Below are 24,000 nucleotides of genomic sequence, written 5' to 3'. Positions count from 1 at the left end.
CACAGATTACTGTTCGACTTGAGAAAGATGCTCCTCCCTCACCGCCAGAGTATGTGAGCGGAGTGAGGCTGGACCGGAGCTCCAGCAGCGCTCACTTCCCGAGCTCAGGGCATGCTCACCCCAGCATGCATTTGTAGTCTACTTGTGTGCTGCTATAGCCCCTTGCTTCAGCTACTGTCATGGAGTTCACAAAATATTTTCATAAAGAAACAGATAAAACACACAGGTGTTAAATCAAGGTGACTTACAAAGATGAGGACCAAGAGCAAGAGAGGGAGTGTGGTGATGTAGTGTCCACAACTAAAGAATCATTGTTGAATCTGAAATCCCAAAAGTCTAATGGTGTACAGTACTTAATATTTGCACATGCTAAAATAAAGGAACGAGGTGGGTAGATAACTAAGTGTGTCATTGTAGCAAAGTATTTCTAAACAAAAAATCTGATCTCTTAAACGTCTCGTTCATTATGTTCTATTATCTATACAATAGGCCATAGTTGATTTTGGCGCCCGGGGAACAGTGGGTTAACTGCCTCGCTCAGGGGAAGAATGTCAGATTTTTACCTTGTCAGCTCGGGGATTCGATCCAGCAACCTTTCGGTTACTGGTCCAACGCTCCTACCCCCAAGCCTGGAATATTCCCATGTTTAACCTGTTTGGGCTGCAGGGGCAGTATTGAGTAGCCAGATAAAAGGTGCCCATTTCAAACGGCCTCGTACTCAATTCTTGCTCGTACAATATGCATATTATTATTACTATTGGATAGAAAACACTCTCTAGTTTCTAAAACCGTTTGAATTATATCTGTGAGTCAAACAGAACTCATTTGGCACAAACTTCCTGACCAGGAAGTGGAAAGTCTGAAATCGAGGCTCTGTTCTACTTCCTGCCTATAAATGGGCATGATACGTATTAGTATACATGCACTTCATAGACCTTCCCCTGGATGTCAAGAGGCGGTGAGAGAAGAAATTTAGTGTTTATCTTGGTCTGAAGTGGAATACAAGCTCTTTGTATGACGTGTCCCCCATTTCCGGTTTTCTGGAGAGCGCGAGGTGGTACCTGGATTTGCCTTCTGTTTAGCTGCCGTTATAGGCGACTACTATCTCCGGCTTTGATTTTATTTGATACATGTGACAATATCATCGTAAAGTATGTTTTTTCAATATAGTTTAATCAGATTATTGAAATTTTTTCGGGAGTTTTGCCGTGTTCCGTTCTCTGACTTTGTTGACGATGGAGAGATTAGCGCCACTTGGCTAGTGCGCTTGCTAATTCAAGAGGGAAAATGGACGTTCTAAATCCAAACAACGACTGTTCTGGACAAAGGACCCCTTGTCCAACATTCTGATGAAAGATCAGCAAAAGTAAGAAACATTTTATGATGCTATTTCATATATCTGTCGTGCATGTGAACTAGTCGTCGGCGCCCAACGTTTGGGTACTCTAGCTATACCGAAGCTGGATGTCGTAATGAAGTTATTTTTTAGAATTCTAACACTGCGATTTCATTAAGAACTAATGGATCTATCATTTCCTATACAACATGTATTTTTTAGTTATGTTTATGAATAGCTATTTGGTCAGAATATGTGTGTCAGAAAAAGTGTCAGAAAAATATCCGAACGTTGTGGGAAATAGTAGCTACGTTAGCAGAATGTATAACCACTGATTTCAGCTCTAAATATGCACATTTTCGAACAAAACATAAGTGTATGTATAACCTGATGTTATAGGACTGTCATCTGATGAAGAATATCAAGGTTAGTCAAAAATTATATATCTTTTACTGGTTTGTTACGATCGCTAACCTTTTGCTACTGGGAAATGGCATGTGTTTCTGGCTATTGTGGTAAGCTAATATAACGCTATATTGTGTTTTCGCTGTAAAACACTTAATAAATCGGAAATATTGGCTGGAATCACAAGATGCCTGTCTTTCATTTGCTGTACACTATGTATTTTTCAGAAATGTTTTTTGATGAGTAATTAGGTATTTGACGTTGGTGTCTGTAATTATTATGGCTGCTTTCGGTGCAATTTCTGATTGTAGCTGCAATGTAAACTATGATTTATACCTGAAATATGCACATTTTTCGAACAAAACATAGATTTATTGTATAACATGTTATAAGACTGTCATCTGATGAAGTTGTTTCTTGGTTAGTTTGGTTGGTTCTTGGTTAGTTAGGTTGGCTTTGTGCATGCTACCTGTGCTGTGAAAAATGTCTGTCCTTTTTTGTATTTGGTGGTGAGCTAACATAAATATACGTGCTGTTTTCGCTGTAAAACATTTTAAAAATCTGACATGTCGGCTGGATTCACAAGATGTGTACCTTTCATTTGCTGTATTGGACTTGTTAATGTGTGAAAGTTAAATATTTAAAAAATATATATTTTGAATTTCGCGCCCTGCACTTGAAGTGGCTGTTGTCATATTGTGGGCGGCCTCGGGCTGCAGCCATAAGAAGTTAAGGAGCTTTTTTTTGCTGCCTAAAAACCTTTAGGCCTACCTACAGTATATATATATATATACACTGCTCAAAAAAATAAAGGGAACACTTAAACAACACAATGTAACTCCAAGTCAATCACACTTCTGTGAAATCAAACTGTCCACTTAGGAAGCAACACTGATTGACAATAAATTTCACATGCTGTTGTGCAAATGGAATAGACAAAAGGTGGAAATTATAGGCAATTAGCAAGACACCCCCAAAAAAGGAGTGATTCTGCAGGTGGTGACCACAGACCACTTCTCAGTTCCTATGCTTCCTGGCTGATGTTTTGGTCACTTTTGAATGCTGGCGGTGCTCTCACTCTAGTGGTAGCATGAGACGGAGTCTACAACCCACACAAGTGGCTCAGGTAGTGCAGTTCATCCAGGATGACACATCAATGCGAGCTGTGGCAAAAAGGTTTGCTGTGTCTGTCAGCGTAGTGTCCAGAGCATGGAGGCGCTACCAGGAGACAGGCCAGTACATCAGGAGACGTGGAGGAGGCCGTAGGAGGGCAACAACCCAGCAGCAGGACCGCTACCTCCGCCTTTGTGCAAGGAGGTGCACTGCCAGCGCCCTGCAAAATGACCTCCAGCAGGCCACAAATGTGCATGTGTCAGCATATGGTCTCACAAGGGGTCTGAGGATCTCATCTCGGTACCTAATGGCAGTCAGGCTACCTCTGGCGAGCACATGGAGGGCTGTGCGGCCCCACAAAGAAATGCCACCCCACACCATGACTGACCCATCGCCAAACCGGTCATGCTGGAGGATGTTGCAGGCAGCAGAACGTTCTCCACAGCGTCTCCAGATTCTGTCACGTCTGTCACATGTGCTCATGTGCTCAGTGTGAAGCTGCTTTCATCTGTGAAGAGCACAGGGCGCCAGTGGCGAATTTGCCAATCTTGGTGTTCTCTGGCAAATGCCAAACGTCCTGCACGGTGTTGGGCTGTAAGCACAACCCCCACCTGTGGACGTCGGGCCCTCATACCACCCTCATGGAGTCTGTTTCTGACCGTTTGAGCAGACACATGCACATTTGTGGCCTGCTGGAGGTCATTTTGCAGGGCTCTGGCAGTGCACCTCCTTGCACAAAGGCGGAGGTAGCGGTCCTGCTGCTGGGTTGTTGCCCTCCTACGGCCTCCTCCACGTCTCCTGATGTACTGGCCTGTCTCCTGGTAGCGCCTCCATGCTCTGGACACTACGCTGACAGACACAGCAAACCTTTTTGCCACAGCTCGCATTGATGTGCCATCCTGGATGAACTGCACTACCTGAGCCACTTGTGTGGGTTGTAGACTCCGTCTCATGCTACCACTAGAGTGAGAGCACCGCCAGCATTCAAAAGTGACCAAAACATCAGCCAGGAAGCATAGGAACTGAGAAGTGGTCTGTGGTCACCACCTGCAGAATCACTCCTTTTTTGGGGGTGTCTTGCTAATTGCCTATAATTTCCACCTTTTGTCTATTCCATTTGCACAACAGCATGTGAAATTTATTGTCAATCAGTGTTGCTTCCTAAGTGGACAGTTTGATTTCACAGAAGTGTGATTGACTTGGAGTTACATTGTGTTGTTTAAGTGTTCCCTTTATTTTTTTGAGCAGTGTATATATAAACAACTCGTAATCTCTGCCCAGCCTGGCAAGAGCGGCCAAAAGGGTGTTTAGCATCCCCAGTGGCTCTGCAAGTGTAGAGAGGATATTCTCTGCTGCTGACCTGCTCTCCAGACACCATCACATGAGCCTGAAGACACAGGCTGGCCAAACTACTGTTTCTAAAAATGAATTCTAAAAATAAATTCAAAGGCTCTAATAAGTCATTTTTTGTTAAATAAAAAAAAAATCTGAGTAAGTTTATAGATAATTTATAGACTATAATGATCAGGGTTGGGGAGTAACGTATTGTCACGCCCTGACCTTAGAGATAATTTTTATGTCTCTATTTTGGTTTGGTCAGGGCGTGAGTTGGGGTGGTCTTTCTATGTTTTGTGTTTCTATGATTTTCTATTTCTATGTTTTGGCCGGGTATGGTTCTCAATCAGGGACAGCTGTCTATCTTTGTCTCTGATTGGGAACCATACTTATGTAGCTCTTTTTTCCACCTGTGTTTGTGGGAAGTTGACTTTGTTTAGGGCACATAGCCTTTGAGCTTCACGGTTTGTTTGTAGTGTTTATTGTTTTGTTCGGCGTCTTGTTTAATAAAGGAACATGTACGCTCACTATGCTGCACCGTGGTCCTCTTTTTTCAAGGGCCGTTGCACGTATTACATGTAAGGGATTCATTACATGTAAGGGATTACAAAAATACGGTAACTGTAATCCGTTACGTTACCAGCTAAAATATTGTAATCAGATTACAGATACATTTGAAAAACTAGATAATTACTTCGAGGATAACTTTTAAATTCAGAAAGAATGTTTGCGGAAAACAAATCTTTGGCACTTCTCTGTTTTCTCAATGACATTCAAATCAGCATTGAAAAAAGGCGCAAGATTAAGTTTGTTCCACCTGAGCGAGTCTGACCACAAGTCAGAGACCACTATGATGACACACCAAATGTGTTTGATGGATCACGGGAAAAGAGCAGGAATAGGCTTTTGTAGGCTACAGTCCAAGCTATGCCTTCCAATGGTGCGACTGCTGTCAGCATCCAAAGATTATCCAACTTGAATAAATGCTTGGAGGAAAGGATGACAGCAGTGGTGTAGTTTAAGGCGATACGGATATCACTTATTATTAAAATCTACATAGCTGTCACGTTCCTGACCTTATTTTGTTTAATAAATCAACATGTATTCATCACCAGCTGCGTTTTGGTCCAATCCATGCTCCTCCTCAGACGAGGAGGAGAACAACCGTTACAATAGCGCATTGATGTGAATCACACTACTGCTCTCTCATTTAGCTATTTGCGCCTTATAGATTGTGGTTGTTGTGGATGGCTGTTCACAAATCTAAATGTGTATTTTAACCATATAATGGTTGAATTCAATACGTTTAAGCTGCCTATCAATCATTGTTTTGTAGTTGCTACATCCATTTTTGGACTTATAAATTATATACATTATATATATATATATATATATATATATATATATATATATATATATATATATATATATATATATAGTACCAGTCAAAGTTTGGACACACCTACTCTTTTGACTGGTACTATATATTTTGGACACACCTACTCTTTTGACTGGTACTATATATATATACAGTGGGGAGAACAAGTATTTGATACACTGCCGATTTTGCAGGTTTTCCTACTTACAAAGCATGTAGAGGTCTGTAATTTTTATCATAGGTAAAATCAAATCAAATTTTATTTGTCACATACACATGGTTAGCAGATGTTAATGCGAGTGTAGCGAAATGCTTGTGCTTCTAGTTCCGACAATGCAGTAATAACCAACGATTAATCTAACCTAACAATTCCACAACTACTACCTTATACACACAAGTGTAAAGGGATAAAGAATATGTACATAAAGATATATGAATGAGTGATGGTACAGAACGGCATAGGCAAGATGCAGTAGATGGTATAGAGTACAGTATATACATATGAGATGAGTAATGTAGGGTATATAAACATAAAGTGGCAGAGTTTAAAGTGGCTAGTGATACATGTATTACATAAAGATGGCAAGATGCAGTAGATGATATAGAGTACAGTATATACATATACATATGAGATGAGTAATGTAGGGTATGTAAACATTATATTAAGTGGCATTGTTTAAAGTGGCTAGTGATACATTTTTACATAAATTTCCATCAATTCCCATTATTAAAGTGGCTGGAGTTGAGTCAATATGTTGGCAGCGGCCACTAAATGTTAGTGGTGGCTGTTTAACAGTCTGATGGCCTTGAGATAGAAGCTGTTTTTCAGTCTCTCGGTCCCTGCTTTGACGCACCTGTACAGACCTCGCCTTCTGGATGATAGCGGGGTGAACAGGCAGTGGCTCGGGTGGTTGTTGTCCTTGATGATCTTTATGGCCTTCCTGTGACATCAGGTGGTGTAGGTGTCCTGGAGGGCAGGTAGTTTGCCCCCGGTGGGTTCAGGTCTGGAGACTGGCTAGGCCACTCCAGGACCTTGAGATGCTTCTTACGGAGCCACTCCTTAGTTGCCCTGGCTGTGTGTTTCGGGTCGATGTCATGCTGGAAGACCCAGCCACAACCCATCTTCAATGCTCTTACTGAGTGAAGGAGGTTGTTGGTCAAGATCTCGCGATACATGGCCCCATCCATCCTCCCCTCAATACGGTGGAGTCGTCCTGTCCCCTTTGCAGAAAAGCATCTCCAAAGAATGATGTTTCCACCTCCATGCTTCACGGTTGGGATGGTGTTCTTGGGGTTGTACTCATTCTTCTTCTTCCTCCAAACACGGCGAGTGGAGTTTAGACCAAAAAGCTCTATTTTTGTCTCATCAGACCACATGACCTTCTCCCATTCCTCCTCTGGATCATCCAGATGGTCATTGGCAAACTTCAGACGGGCCTGGACATGCGCTGGCTTGAGCAGGGGGACCTTGCGTGCGCTGCAGGATTTTAATCCATGACGGCGTAGTGTGTTACTAATGGTTTTCTTTGAGACTGTGGTCCCAGCTCGCTTCAGGTCATTGACCAGGTCCTGCCGTGTAGTTCTGGGCTGATCCCTCACCTTCCTCATAATCATTGATGCCCCACGAGGTGAGATCTTGCATGGAGCCCCAGACCGAGGGTGATTGACCGTCATCTTGAACTTCTTCCATTTTCTAATAATTGCGCCAACAGTTGTTGCCTTCTCACCAAGCTACTTGCCTATTGTCCTGTAGCCCATCCCAGCCTTGTGCAGGTCTACAATTTTATCCCTGATGTCCTTACACAGCTCTCTGGTCTTGGCCATTGTGGAGAGGTTGGAGTCTGTTTGACTGAGTGTGTGGACAGGTGTCTTTTATATAGGCAACGAGTTCAAACAGGTGCAGTTAATACAGGTAATGAGTGGAGAACAAGAGGGCTTCTTAAAGAAAAACTAACAGGTCTGTGAGAGCCGGAATTCTTACTGGTTGGTAGGTGATCAAATACTTATGTCATGCAATAAAATGCAAATTAATTACTTAAAAATCATACAATGTGATTTTCTGGATTTTTGTTTAAGATTCCATCTCTCACAGTTGAAGTGTACCTATGATAAAAATTATAGAACTCTACATGCTTTGTAAGTAGGAAAACCTGCAAAATCGTCAGTGTATCAAATAATTGTTCTCCCCACTGTATATATATATATATATATATATATAAACGCTTGGAGGTAAGGATGACAGCAGTGGTGTAGTCTAAGGCGATATGGATATCACTTATTATTGATATCTACATAGCGCATTGATGACTTCTGCCGAAGTCGGTCCCTCTCCTTGTTCGGGCGGCGTTCGGCGGTCGACATCACCGGCCTTCTAGCTATCACCGATCCACTTTTCATGTTCCATTTGTTTTGTCTTTGTTTTCTACACACCTGGTTTCAATTCCCTCATTACATGTTCATTATTTAACCCTCTGGTTTCCCCATGTTTGTGTTATTGTCAGGCTATGATTCTGACGGCTGGTATTATTGTTGCCGGGTTTTGTTATTACGCCCGTTTATTCGTGGTTCCGGTATTTTTCCTGCACCAATGTATTGTGTTGGTTCTGGTGTTTACTTTATTAAATACCTTGTCCACGCATTTCAGCTCTCCTGCGCCTGACTCCTTTTCACCAGTTACCCACAGCCTTGACACCCAAGAAGACTCAATGCTGTAATCGCTGCCAAAGTTGCTTCAACAAAGTACTGATATTTCAGTTTTTTATTTGTAATAAATTTGCAAAAATGTCTAAAAGACAGTTTTTTCTATGTCATTATGGGGTATTGTGTGTAGATTGATGAGGGGAATTTAAAAAATATATATTTTAGAATAAGGCTGTAAGGTAACAAAATGTGGAAAAAGTCAAGAGGTCTGAATACTTTCCCGAAGGCACTGTATATCCATCCCCGTCTCCAAAGAGCCAACTTGTCTGGTTACCAAAGACGCGCTCCTCCAAACATACTGTAGGCTATTCAAAATGTTAATTTCTATAACGACATATCAACAGTAGGCCTGGGCTATATCTTGCTTATTGACAAAGTGCCTCACACATACAATTTACAGGAGGGCACCTAGTATTTTTTGTTGTTGAGAAGTGCGATGCATAAAGGCCTATAATCGTTGAAGCCAATTACCACAATGTTGACTGTCAACACTCCAAACATATTGAACAAACACTGGATTTCTTTTTGTTGTTGTACTGTTGCAGTCACTCGTTACTGTAGCCTATGCCATTTAATAAACTATAGTATCAATCCACAATGGACTAGGATGAGAATATTCCATTCCCGCAGCCGAATTGGAATTGATGACAACGCAAAGACCGTAAATTAACTACAGAGCTTGAGACAAACGCATGCGGTATTAAGCCATGGGACGCATTGATTGGCCAGTGAGTGGCCAAGCCCTCATCACACCTACAACTTGTTAATTCATCAAAACCCAGGCCTTCACACTACCACCAGCTATTGAGCTCATAATATTTCTGACACACCCCTGGACCTATAGCACTACCACCAGCGGTTAGATACCATTACATTAGGTTTGTTAAAATAGAGCCCTTATGGTGAAATGAGCAGAGAATAAAGGGATGGAGGAAGGATGACAGGAGGAGAGAAAAAGATGGGGAGCACTGAACGACTGCTTCCTTAAGGAGAGTCAGATATCAGGGCTGAAAAAGTCTACCACTGCAGAGAGAGAAAAAGAGAGAAAGAGAGCGAGATGGGAGAGGAAGAGGGAGCGAGAGGGAGAGGGGGGAGAGAGGGGAGAGAGAGAGGGAGCGAGAAGAAGAGGGAGTGAGAGGGAGAGGAAGAGGGTGAGGTTGATAATGATGAATCAGACACATCATGTATAAGAAACAGATTGCCTTTAATCAAGCATCCCGGTATGCAATATGTTAAGTACTTCTGAATGACAGGCGTGGTATGACTCCTTGTCTACAAGACTCTTTGAGAACATATTATAGACCAAACAGTGAAAACATAGGCCTCCAATTTTTTATGAAATATGGATTGTCATTTTTCTGGGGCTGTGGAAAAAAAGCACAAGGATGACTTAGTGGCCCCAACCAACACTCCCCCAGATATTTTGTAACATGCCATATAAGTCCTCTGTCATGGAAAACACACACACACACACACACACACACACACACACACACACACACACACACACACACACACACACACACACACACACACACACACACACACACACACACACACACACACACACACACACACACACAGCATGGTGGCTCTCTCCCAGTGTGCCAGCACCTTGGGCCCCCCTCACAGGGGAAGCTAACTGCAGCACTCCTCAGCTCCTCAGGCACAATGATTACTGACATAGTACTACTCATATCACAGACCACAACTACTGACTCCACAGCTCTGGGAGTAGAATTAAAACGGAGAGAAGAACCATGTGAGAAGAACTGACAGTAGGAATGTCTGTATAAAGTGAATGCAGAACTCTGCTTCAAGTGTTTCTTCACTGTATGAAAGACTGAATAACAACAGTCCTCAGTGAACACACAGCTTGTGATAATGCTTCACGGCCAAGACAGTCAGGCTCGGTGAAATGATGAATGAACATTCAGCATGAGCATCATGACTCAAACAAATTAGACTAAAAGGCCAATAACAGCAGCACACTTGAGAGTGACACGATAGGCATTAACTGAAGCATTCTGCACTGTAACAACAGCACCACAGAAAAGCCACCATCACTCCTGTGAGACTGAGAAAACAACGGAGTCTGAAAATACCAGGCAATCCTATTGACAGGCAGAGAGAGAGACACTGTATGGACAGAAGCTAGAGAGAGACAGATAAATATGCCTGGTTCAGACAGCTGGGTAAATGGGAATTGAAGTACACACTTGAAGAGGGATTATCAAAGTGAGGTGTTAGAATGAGTGTGTGTCTGGGGGAAGACCAGGCTGTTTCAGCTAGGTGTTAAGAACAATACATGCTCCTTTATCTGATACACTGACAGGTGTGAATAGAGAGATGATTTAAACACACATCACATGGTAAGGGAGGCCTTACGGATGCATAACAATTATGTGCCAAAGATGATATGCTTAAAAGTCACATTGTCATAATATATAAGTGCTGAGCAAGACACTGCATAAAAGCCTGCTTCTATAATTTAAGAATTTCAAACAGATGCAGGGGCAGTCTGTGTGACAGCATTCTGACTGCAGTGAAAAGAGCTGGCAACAACACAGCCTTCCCCTCTCTCTCTCCTTCTCTCCCCCCTCTCACTCTTATCAATTTCAATTTTCAATCTCTCTCTCTCTCCTTCTCTCCCTCTTGCTCTTCTCTATCACTCTCTCCCCCCTCTTGTTCTTCTCTCTCTCTCTCTCCTTCTCTCCCCCCTCTCGCTCTTCTCTCTCTGTCTCTCTCTCCCTCCCCCTTCTCGCACTTATCTCTCTCTCTCTCTCTCCTCTCCCCCTCTATCTCTCTCACCCCTCTTTCTTTCTGTTTTACGCTCTCTCTCTCTCTGTGCATACAAAAAAGTGCCAACTCCCCTAAAGTTCCCAAACTTTTCTATCTTTCTCCATTTCTCTTTGAATGGCAGGCAGCCACAGTGGCAAATCAACATGTTTCCCTGGGAGAGAAGCTGTCTGCTACGCCTCCTGTCTTAGTGCCTCAAAAGTCAAACACTTTTCAGTAAATATTGTATACCTCATATTCTGAATTCACTTCACACAGTTGATCTGAAAACATTTTCCATTGACCTGAAAACAACATGAGTGAGAGGGGACAGGCTGGGCAGTGAGGTGAATAGGGGAAGGGGGGTGGACTTTACCAGACTCAGAGGCATACTTTTTTAAACATTTGACATTTGAGGCATTTAGCAGACACTCTTATCCAGAGCGACTTACAGTAGTGAGTGCATACATTTTCATACTGGTCCCCCGTGGGAATCAAACCTACAACCCTGGAGTTGCAAGCGTCGTGCTCTACCAACTGAGCCACGCGCGATGCACATACATACACACACCATAATCAATGCCATACACACAGTTATGTATGGTTTCTAGTGGTCCCACAACTGATCCATGTGATTAGATCCCTACCTGGTACATGTAGGTGTTAAAGTGGATCCCATTCTGAAGATGGATCTTCACTGTCGGATTCATGACGGAATATCATATCAGATCCCAAACCAGACCAACCAATCCCAGAGACAGAGAGAGCTTGCGTCTCATGTGCCCCTAAATCCCTGCTGTGTGACAGTGAGCCTGGCTGGAATAAAAGAGGTTCCTCTACTGGTTTGTCTACTCTGCTGGGACAAACGACAGAGCTACACTACTGTACTATGCTGCTACAACTACAGCCTACAGCATGGGCTACAGCAGAGAGAGGGAGGGAGGGGCAGGAGTAGAGGGAGAGCTAGAAGGGGAGACAGAATGAGGGAGGAGAGAGGGAGAGATGGGGGGTGCATGGTTGAGGCAGGGCTGCACTAAATATGGGTTGTTGTGATACAGCATAGGAATAGCGAGAGAGAGAGAGAGAGAGAGAGAGAGAGAGAGGGAGGGAGGGAGATATGAGGAGAGGTGTGTAGTGAGTGGTCAGCTGACTGGACAGGGTTGGACTTAGAGGACTGCTGAGGGGCTGTGTGTCCACCCGTTCACAAACACACTCTCTCGTTCTCTGGGCTAAAAATTGACCTGCCCATCTGGCGTTTGCCCGAAATGCCAGGTGGCCAGTCCGACCCTGCATGGGTGAGAACTTGGCTTTACTGTTGAATGGATGGTTAGAACAGAAGTGTGCATGTTCACTGGCATCACCTCGCTTAAAGAAACAATGCCACTCGTTTAGTAATTAATCAGATAATTACCTCAATCTATTAGACTGTCTGAGTCACTGGTGACCCATTTTAGTTTCCAAACCTACTGCAAGATCAGCCTTTTGTATTCACCACTGACAGACTACCAACCCAACTCCTCGCCAAGGGGTTTATCAGCACAAAATATGATTTTCTCTCTCTCTAACACACATTCTTTCTCTCTCTGACATACATTCTCTCTCTCTCTCTCTCTCATATATCTATAAATGGAGGTGGGCTCAGGACCTCAAAACACATAAAAAAGGTGGTGCTGAGTCTGGAGGGGGCAGATTAGTGGAGCTGATGTGGGGTGATGTTGACAATCGGTCTGCTTATATAACTGATCCGACGCACACCCTGCTCTGCACACCTGTCATTGACTGTACTGTAGATACCACGACAGAAAATGAAAAGACAAATGCTTGCATATCTTTTAGAGCAAGAACATATTAAATCAGTGTGTAAGTGTTTGACTACATATGGTCCATAAGTCTTACAGGGATCGAGAGAGAGAGGCAGGGAGAGACAAAGAGCGAGAGAGAGAGATGATTGGCGCCCCGTTCTATGTTTGGCTTCTGCGTTCACACACTAATTCCACAGCTGCCTGGCTGCTTTGACAGACAAACAGACAAACACACCCACTGCTTCGACAGGCACACACACGTGTCTGTGTTCACACACAGCTCAAAAGACAGCCCTAGACAGAGGGGGAGAAGAGGAGAAAATGGAGGGATGTAGAGGAGAGAAGAGGAGGATGAGAAGGAGAGAAAAATATTGAAAAATAATAACATGAGGAATAAATACACAATGAGTAAGGATAACGGGGTAGCAGTACCGAGTGGATGAGCAGGGGTATGAGGTAATTGAGGTAGATATGTACATATAGGTAGGGGTAAAGTGACTGGGCCGTACGCACTACCCTCTGTAGCGCCTTACGGTCGGATGCCAAGCAGTTGCCATACCAAGAGGTGATGCAGCCAATCAAGATGCTCACAATGGAGCAGCTGTATAACTCTTTGAGGATCTGAGGGCCCATGCCAAATATTTTCATTCTTCTGAGGAGGAAGAGGCTCTGTCGTGCCCTTTTCACGACTGTGTTAGTGTGTGTGGACCATCATAAGTCCTTAGTGATGTGGAAGCTTTTGACCCGCTCCACTAAAGCCCCGTCGATGTGTGTGAGATAGTGAGAGATGAGAAGTCAAACATCAAGCTGAACACGCAGCCTGTTGTATTCCTGCTGCCTCAAGCCTACTGCAGACGTTCGGCCTGTCTGTCTGTCTGGGCCCTGCTTGGACCTGGTTGTCAAGGAAACAAAAGAGAGGAACTCAACACACAGCAAGACGAACATGGTTAGAGAGAGAGAGCAACAGCAGGAAAGATAACGTGAGATTTAGAGAAGAAAAGAGAGTGACTGTGAAAGAGTGAGTGAGACAGCGAGAGGCCTGTGATGGACTGTGAAAAAGCACACCTCAAAATCTCAGAATAACTGCTATGACTGCCAAGGAACCAAACTAACTCTGATATAAGGTACAACTTATATGTGAAACTGTGCACAGCCAAAGAAGAACCATTCCTTGCACTCAATGCACTCCACGCCAGTTCATTCATTCTGATGATATCGAGATCCAACATGGCCGTCTAGTGACTGTGGAACAGTTGTCCAGGTAAATTGAGAGGTTCAGGTCAGTTCAGCAGTGGTCATCTCCTCTCCACTGGAACAGAGTGATTGCAGCCTGCTGCCTGCTGGTCACATTAGTAAGGAGACAGAGACACCTAGTGCCAACAGACGGTACTCATTCTTAACATGGAAGGACAGAGGGAAGGAAGAGAGGAAGGATCCATTTAACAATATTGGAACAGAAACCTTTTTAGCAGGGGTTCCACTCTAGCTTTCATCGATGCAGTTGGTGAGAGACAGACACAGACAGAAAGATAGACAGACAGACAGACAGACACACACTGTGCTTTCGGTTTGGTCACACTTATACACACAGAGCGCTGTGTTTTGGCTCGTGTCACACACAAACGCACACTGGCACTGACAAAAAAAGGCTAGAAAATTGAAGCAGCGCTCTTAGCAGCAGAGAATTAACAGGAGGAAAAATCTCTCAACTCTCCATCAGCCTCTCCCTTTTCTGCACTGTCTTCCTCTCTTACTCTTTCCATCTCCCTACCTCTCCTACTAACTAACCCTCCTTGGCCTTCCCACTCTCTCCCCTGCTCTCCCTCCGCCCTCTCTGTCTCGCTCTCTCTCTCTGCTGTTTCTCTAAGCATAGCTGGAGTTTATCTCAGCTGAACATGCCCTCTCTGAGTAGCCATTTTAAAACACAACATAATATGGTTTGAGCTAATAGACACACACGCACACACACACAGACACACAAGCACACACACACACAGACACACACCCTTAGTTGAGGATCTAGCTTAGTGAGAAAGAAAGCTCTGTCATCCAGGTGTCAGGAACAATAATCACTCTACAATCTCTCAATCTCCATAACCTCCTCCATCCATCCCCTATCTCTCTCCTCCCCTTGCCCTCTCCCTCCTTTTCTCCACTCCCTCGCTCCCTCTTTGCCTGCAAACACGAGTCGGCTCCATCTCCCCTACTGTCGTCAGCAGCAGAGCAACTCAGCACACATGAACACACACAAACAGTCCGACTTTGGGGGGCACAGTCCTGCATAAGATGTACATGTGGAAAGGTCAACTCCTGCATTATAAGATGACTGTGGTGCCCATAGTGTAGTACAGGTCTTGGGACAGGACTGTAGGGTATAGTAATGGCTTCACACGAGCTCTCACTGGCACTGGGAATAGGGAGAGAGGAGGAGGGAGAAAAAGAGGGGAGGAGGGGAAGGAATTACGAAGGGGAGAGATGGATGTGTGTATAGGAGGTCAGGGGCGCTACTTTTGCCCTTCACAGGGCATCGAGTGCAGCGTTGCAGTGGCATGGTGAAACTCTACACCCTGTGTGTGTGTCTGTGTGTGTGTGTGTGCATGCGTGGATGCATGCGTGCGCGTGTGGCTGCAGTGAAAGAGACATGACAGGAACCTCGCGTGGCACCTGCGAGTGAGGCATCAGACAGCCCGTCTTTCACCACTCCTTCCTCTCTTCTCATCCATCACTTCATTATTGTGTCAGGTATTTAATACATATCTTGTATTATTTAATACATATCTTGTGTTAAAATAAAGACAATTACATGTGCCTCATTTGCATAAATACACCATGTGTATTTGCATATATTAATAAATTAACGTAACGGCTGCAACCACCAAACACTTGCTCTGTTTACCCTACCTGCACTCATCTGCGCTGTCTAGACTGCCTCATTAATTACTGTTGTTGTCATTTTCTCTTGCATAATTCAACAAGTGTGTCAATAGCTGGATACCCTCAGATTAAAAATAAACACGTTTGGCTTTAGATTACTTCTATCTATACAGGTTGGAGGCACCTTAATTGGGGAGAACGGGCTCATGGGAATGGCTGGAATAGGTGCAATGCCATTCCATTCGTGCCCTTCCAGCCATTATTATGAGCCGTCCTCCCCTCAACAGCCTCCACTGACACATACCAGGGGTTGAAACCAGGAACAGAACCGAAAACCTTTTTCAAGGAACAGAATCAGAACAGGGAATAAAAATGATCTATACTGCTCCAGAACAGAAATGTTATTTTAAAAGCATGGAAATCGGTTAATAACATTATTTTACATTCCAGGCATTTTTTTACAATCCCACAATCCCCAGTGTCTGCCTGACAGCTGAAAATCTATGCCAGTGTGTGTGCATGTGTAGGCTACGGCCCCTCCCCTCCAGAGCATAGCTGTAGCATACTGAAATTACAAGCACGATGCAGTAGATAGGGAGAGAGATGTTTCATTAGAGAAGAATGGATTCACTTGTTCAATGCCAGTTAGGGATAGTATAGTTATCACATTTCACTTTGGATTCATTAACTACAAAAAGGTAAGACGTGATTTTACAGTGCCTTCAGAAAGTATTCAGACTCCTTGACTTTTTCCACATTTTGTTACGTTACAGCCTTATCCTAAAATGGATTCAATTGTTTTCCCCCCTCATCAATCTACACACAATACCCCATAATGACAAAGCAAAAACAGTTTAAAAAAAATATTTTTGCAAATGTATTACAAAATAAAAACAAAAAAACTGAGTCTTCTTGGGTGTGACACTACAAGCTTGGCACACCTGTATTTGGGGAGTTTCTCCCATTCTTCTCTGCAGATCCTCTCTACCTCTGTCAGGTTGGATGGGGAGCGTTGCTGCACAGCTATTTTCAGGTCTCTCCAGAGATGTTCGATCGGGTTCAAGTCACTAATATCACTATAATCCCAGTGTTCATTTTCAGAAGTTGCATTCATTTCAGCGCATCTAATTTGTAAACACTGTATAAAATGTAGACTTTTTAAAATTCCACAAAAAATGAACACCCATCAAAATAAAGTTGTCTTTCTTGTGATGTAAGTGTCGAGACGGTGCGTTAAATCCCAGACGACGCTTTACCGTTCTTATAGAATGAACGGAAAGACAATGTACTCCATTTACTCCATTTCAGCAATTACTGGGGTGTGCTTTAAATATCATTATCAACATGTTCTTGGTCGTAGCGTTATCGGGAAAAACCTACAGGCAAAAGCAGGAGCATGAAAGAGTCACAGGAGTAAAATGAATGTCATTAATCCAGTGAGCAGGACAAAGATGGCTGAGACAGACAGATCTTAAGGTGGGCGGGGCATGCAAGTTGCTACTGACAGTGTCAAATCAAATTTCAAATCATATTGTATTTGTCACATACAAACCCTACTAAATGCTAACTTACAAGCCCTTAACCAACAATGCAGTTTAAGAAATAGAGTTAAGATAATTTTTACTAAATAAACTCAAGTAAAACATTTAATAAAAAGTAACACAATAAAATAACAATAACGAGGCTATATACAGGGGTACCGGTACTGAGTCAATGTGTGGGGGTACAAGTTAGTCGAGGTACATGTAGGTAGGGATAAAGTGACTATGCATAGATAATAAACAGCGAGTAGCAGCAGTGTAAAAACAAAAGGAGGGGGTTCAACGTAAATAATCCGGGTGGCCATTTGATTAATTGTTCAGCAGTCTTACGACTTTGGGGTAGAAGCTGTTAAGGAGAACAGTCTATGACTTGGGTGACTGGTGTCTTTGACAATTTTTGGGACCTTCCTCTAACACCGTCTTGCATATAGGTCCTGGATGGCAGGAAGCTTGGCCCCAGTGATGTACTGGGCCGTACGCACTACCCTCTTTAGGCACCTTACGGTCAGATGCCGAGCCGTTGCCATACCAGGCAGTGATGCAACCGGTCAGGATGCTCTCGATGGTGCAGCTGTAGAACTTTTTGAGAATCTAGGGACTCATGCCAAATCTTTTCAGTCTCCTGAGGGGAAAAGGCATTGTAGTACCGTCTTCACGAGTGTCTTGGTGTGTTTGGACCATGATAGTTTGTTGGTGATGTGGACACCAAGGAACTTGAAACTCTTGACCAACTCCACTACATCCCCGTCGATGTGAATGGGGGCGTGTTCGGCCTTCCTTTTCCTGTAGTCCACGATCAACTCCTTTGTCTTGTTCACGTTGAGGGAGAGGTTGTTGTCCCAAGCTGTGTCGCAGCCGGCCTCGACCGGGAGACCCATGAGGCGACGCACAATTGTCCCAGCGTCGTCCGGGTTAGGGGTGGGTTTGGCCGGCCGGGATGTCCTTGTCCCATCGTGCTCTAGCGACTCCTGTGGCGGTCCGGCACATGCACGCTGACACGGTCGCCAGTTGTACGGTGTGTCCTCTGCTTGCCTCAAAGTGAGCATAAAAGGCATTTAGTTCGTCTGGGCAGCTCGAGTCTGGGTTTCCCTTTGTAGTCTGTAATAGTTTGCAAGCCACATCCGACGAGCGTCAGAGCCGGTGTAGTAGGATTCGATCTTAGTCCTGTATGTGTGTGTTTGCGCACGCACACGTGTGCGAGTGTGTCTGACGGTGTGAGCAGCATGGAACATGAATCATAACTATGACATTCTGTTTACCGACTGTTTAAAGAGATTGCTAAAATACATAGCACACACCACATATGTACACATACACACAGAACTATCTTAGTACAGCGGTGACGTCATCACCTTCTCTACAACTAGACTGTTGCTACCCTTAACCCAAAGAAGCTGTCCTTTTCTGGTTTAATGGTTGGACCATGGCATCGAGAGAGAGAAAGAGAGAGAGAGGATCACAGCAACAAGATGTGTGGCCCGTTGCCATGACAAAAGAGAAACCAGTGGAGCACAAATAACATTGTAAATACCACCAATATGTATCTGTTTATTTATCTTCCCTCACTATTCCTACTACTATTTGCACATTGCTAAAACACTGTACATAGCTGATAATATTACACTTGAAATGTCTATATTTTTCTAAAGAGAGAGAGAAAGAGAGAGAGTGAGAGAGAGAAAGAGAGTGAGAGAGAAAGAGAGAGACAGAGAGAGAGAGACACAGAGAGAGAGAGAGATAAATAGATAGAAAGTGAGAGAGAGAGAGAGAGAGAGAGAGAGAGAGAGAGAGAGAGAGAGAAAAAGAGAGAGTGAGATAGAGAGAGAGAAAGAGAGAGAGAAAGAGGGAGAGAGAGAGAGAGAGAAAGAGAGAGAGAGAGCACGTGAGCATGTGAGCTTGGGTTACAAGGCCGGAAAGCTTCAGAATGAAAAATCACATTTTATAAATAAATCATCCAGTGCCCAGTGATAGTCACGCACGCACACACACACACACAGCCTCTCGGGCTTCCGTCGTGGCTGCGAACCCCGGTGTCGTCGTTGTTCCTCCCTCGCTGCCTCCGTCTGCTCCCAAGGAAGGCGATCCTTTCCGGCCAGGATCTCCTCCCACGTCCAGGATCCCTTACTGTCCAAGATCTCCTCCCATGTCCAGGATGTCTGCTCCTCCTGGCCACGTTGCTTGGTCTGTTTGTGGTGGGATCTTCTGTCATGTTCGTTATAATGAATGGACCAAGATGCAGCGTGGTATGTTTCCATCCTCTTTATTTGGAAGAGAAACTCAAAGAAAAAACAATAAAGCGTAAAACGAAATGTGAAGCTAAATGTAGTGCTCGCAGGCAACTATACCTAGACAAGATCCCACAAAGCACAATGGGGAAATGGCTGCCTAAATATGATCCCCAATAGAGACAACGATAAACAGCTGCCTCTGATTGGGAACCATACCAGGCCAACATAGATAATTAATCACCTAGATAACCCACCCTAGTCACACCCCGACCTAACCAACATAGAGAATAAACAGCTCTCTATAGTCAGGGCGTGACAAGAACAGTATTGATTTCAGCGGGGCAAACAAACAAAAAAAATTGGCGGATGCATGCCAGCAAAGCGACTACACAACACAACACTAAACAATACATTAATTACACTATAACAGTCACAAACGGTGCCCACAAACTGTTAGGGCCTACATAAAGCTGTCCCAATAGCAGAGTCCCAACAAGCAGACCCAACACCTTACCACTGCTACACCTGGCTATCAGTAGAGCCTTGTCTGGCAGCGAAACAGTTCATTCAGCCTCATTTACTGCCTTTAAAAAAAACAAGTTGATATGGCTGACTTGCTTCAACAAGGTTTTTAATGACAATTGAGATGTACAAATTATGGCATATGGGGACAACAAGCGGATAAGAGGCAATCCATCATTTTGATTAAGAAATGAATGAGCGAGCTAGGACGGACGTAGTCAATATAACTATTTGTTCAGCAGTTTTAAAATGTACAGCAATAGAATTCAGAACGTGGGCAGTTCTTACAGTGTTCTCCCTGTACACCAAGTCATAACCATAGGATAAATAAAGGGGGCATAAAAGCAGACAATGAAAGCTCTTACAATATTCAAAGATTACATTTCTCTAAAACACGTTATAGGCTACATGTGCACCACCAAGTCAGAACAGTAGATTAAATGAAAAGGGGAAAATAGACCAAATTATTCAAATTACACAACATAAACGTAGTATTCCTTTCTTAGTTACATTATACATATCTCCCTGGCATATTACATCATTTATGCAGCAGCATAGAATACATTTTTGGACTCATCTTGTTTTGCTGTGCTCACTTGAACAGGAAGGTGGCGCGGCGGTCCTTGTTGGGCAAATGTTGTCATCAAACTTTGTCATCAAAGTCTGCCATTCTTTGGATTTATAGTGCTTTCAAGACAACTGGTAACTCGGGGAAAAAACAAGGTTGAATCATGATGATGTCAGTGATCTTCAGGTCATAGCTCTAGAAAGAGGCCCAAGTTCCCGACTTACAATTCCGAGTTGGATGACCATTCAAAATGTATTTTCCCAGTCGGAGCATGTTTTATCCCGAGTTCCCAGTTGTCTTGAACTCACTGAAGTCAGACTTCTCAGTTCTGAGTTAACAGTTGTTTTGAGCACAGCAGAAATCCTGCTGGATTGACAGCATGGCCAATGTTGAACATTTATCATTTTAAGCTTGGAAAAGAGACCCTTAAAACCAGACGTGGGACCACACAGCCACTCCACTGAATAGTAGGCTAGTGATTGCTTAGCAATGCTTGCAGTTAGCCACTGATTCCTTCCAAACCACTCATTGTTGAATTTGCAATTTCCAACTTGTTGTGTAATGTTTATGTCCAATGGCCGATGAGCACTGATACATTTTATCTATAATTTCTCTTCATATGACAAGGATTAAAAAGGATTTGCCAGTAGATTGTTGACTTGATTCATGATGATGACTGCTAGCTAAGATTTTGAAAGTATAATGTTGACATGATCAGTCCAATCAAAGTTACTGTAGATATAATGTGATTTGATGTCCTTTTATCTGTGGCCAGTGGCCTTGAGCCTTCTTGGATGGGCACTTCTAATGTAACTCTATGGCAGCACCCAAGGGGCTTGAATTCTTGAGCTCTACCCTTAGATTTGGAGGTGATGAAGTGTCCCAATGAGTGACAGAACACTGAGCCAATCACGACGCAACTAGAAAACATTACCAACCCCGCTGTATTTTTCACTGGCTGCCCCACCACCACAGAAATCACTGAGCTAGGCTGAAACACCTGCATGTTTGTATGCGGCTTTATTAACTGAATTATTATTATTTTTTACATTGTTTGCAAACTAATATGAGACACATATTAATGCCAAAATAACATACAAAAAAAATAGCTATAAAAGTGTGGCTCAAAACAGGTGGGGCTCTGCCTCACTTACCCTGAATGATGGGTCACCACTGCTCCAGAACCATCTTCCTCAATGTGTGCGGGGACAAGATACACTTGCGTCCTCTACCAAGCAAGTTTACCAAGTTTACTGATTTATGAAGGTCAACAACCAGTTGTCTCTTTTCTTTTGTTAGCTATTTGCTTTTCCCCATGGTGATAGATGACAAATGGATTTACATGCGTGTTAACACATTTTTATTCCCCAATAAAACAGGAAAATATTTTATTTTATTTTATTTTATTCATAAGACTCTTGAAGGATGCCAATAATTTGGACACCTATATTTTTGAGATTTGTTTTCATTACTTGTTAAACAAAATATCTTTCTCTGAGAAATTGTAATTGTAAAAATTGTAAACAATATAATTTTCACAATTATTTGAGCATATAATATCGCTCAGTATTCTTATTATTTATTTGAATACAGTATTTTTTGCAAATCTTTATCCAATAGCTTTGGAGGTGACTGTATATGTTTGGCTTTATCTGTGATGTGCTTTCTGAGCCCATGTCATAGCGTTGTGAGAAGGCACTACATTTAACCCAATTCATATCGGGCCCTGAATCTTCAAATCAAATCAAACTTAGCATAGGAGAAAATCACAATTGACCCAAATCAGGAGGCCAAATGGACGTCAGAAACATGACGGCGATCATGTGTGTGTTTGTGTGTGTGTGTGTGTGTGTGTGTGTGTGTGTGTGTGTGTGTGTGTGTGTGTGTGTGTGTGTGTGTGTGTGTGCGTGTGTGTGTGTGTACGAGTATGTGTTGTGGCCTAGGCCTGGGCTTATTTTAGCCAGGGTTAACTATTTTTATTTATTTATTTTTATTTAAATAGGCAAGTCAGTTAAGATCAAATTCTTATTTAAAATGGCGGCCTACCATGGCCAAACCCGGACGATGCTGGGCCAATTGTGCACCGCCCTATGGGACTTCCAATCACGGCCGGATGTGAACCGGGTACTGCAGTGTCTTAGACCACTGCGCCTCTCAACAGTGAAGAATGTGCTGGCTGTTCTGTGCTGGTACATAGGCTCTGTGCTGTTACACTCTACAGCCCTAAGTGCCATTGTTAGACTCTGCTCTACTCTGCTGTCCCCTCCTCCCCCTCCCCCTCCTCCTCCTTCCATCACTGGCCTTGGTACAGGAGGATCTCTCACTTCATGAGTCATACATCCTCAACTGACTGAGACTCTGGCTGGCTCTCTCTGCCTTGCCAAAGTGATGCAGCCAGGTACTGTACCAACCCTGAGCCAGGCACGCAGTGTGTGTGACTGTGAGTGCATCTCTGTGTGTGTGTGTGTAGCCAGGTCATCCGTGATACAAGTCAGTATTCGACATCCATCCATGTCTGAGAACGTCCGGAGATGATGTGGAAAACCGGCCACTAGGCGCAACACTGTGTGCTGTTACCTTCAAGTAGGCCTCTGATTCCAAAGGTTGCAAGTTTGAATCTAGAGATAGAAAGTTGTCTTTAAGATTTTGGTTTTAAGCCGATCCCAAACCTTAACCCTTACCATTCAGAGTTAATGCCGAACCTTAAGATTTCAGACTTAATGCCTAAACTGAACCTTATACACTTAGAATTTTGGATGACAGTAATTGACCAGCCATATGACCGCGGTCTACGGACCGTAAATACCATTAGAATAGCAAAAAATAATAATGATCATCTCCTTCGCTCCTGACTGTTTGTGCTGCCATAGAAATAGACTGATAGAAATTACAATGTATTATATTTCTATGTGTGCTGGTGCTGCATTGATGTTGGATGTTGCCTAGGCAATCATTTGCTACTTTCTTGTTTCAGCAAGGAGCAACTAAGTTTCATCACCTTGTTAAGAGTCCATTTAACCACAGAAACGGACTCAGCTGCACGAATGCCCAGCCTTCTTCAGTCAGCTGTTCGTAAAAAAATAATAATCCATAACCGTGTGTGTGGCCAGCCCTAGCGTGTGGCCAGCAGAGCAGTCCCAGTGTGTGAGCTCATGTGTTGTGAGGGTCTATAAATAATACAGATGACATCCGCCTGCAACGGCGGCGTGGAGCCACTGATGATGTCATAGAGGAACACCTGTCTGCCACTCTGCCATCTCAGAACCTTCTGGGAATAACTAGATTATGGGCTGGGTCTGAGATGGAGATGACAGTAAAAGTGGAAAAGACTGAATGATCCCTGCTGAACACACACACACCATAGCCTTAACACTAATACTAAAGCTGAGCCTGATCAAAGTGTAAAACTAAAATGACATG

At 43.5% G+C, this 24,000-nt stretch overlaps 1 protein-coding gene across 1 annotated transcript in view; it reads right to left on the bottom strand.

Annotated features, from left to right (window-relative positions):
* ppfia4 (PTPRF interacting protein alpha 4) overlaps positions 1-24,000 on the bottom strand; it is a 115,626-nt gene that overhangs the window by 39,816 nt on the left and 51,810 nt on the right. The gene's annotated exons all lie outside the window — the stretch shown is intronic.

This window comes from Salvelinus namaycush, chromosome 20 (assembly GCF_016432855.1).
Source record: "Salvelinus namaycush isolate Seneca chromosome 20, SaNama_1.0, whole genome shotgun sequence".
Lineage (NCBI taxonomy): Eukaryota > Metazoa > Chordata > Actinopteri > Salmoniformes > Salmonidae > Salvelinus > Salvelinus namaycush.
The sequence above is the reverse complement of the archived record's forward strand: the minus strand, read 5'-3'. Positions and strand labels throughout refer to the sequence as shown.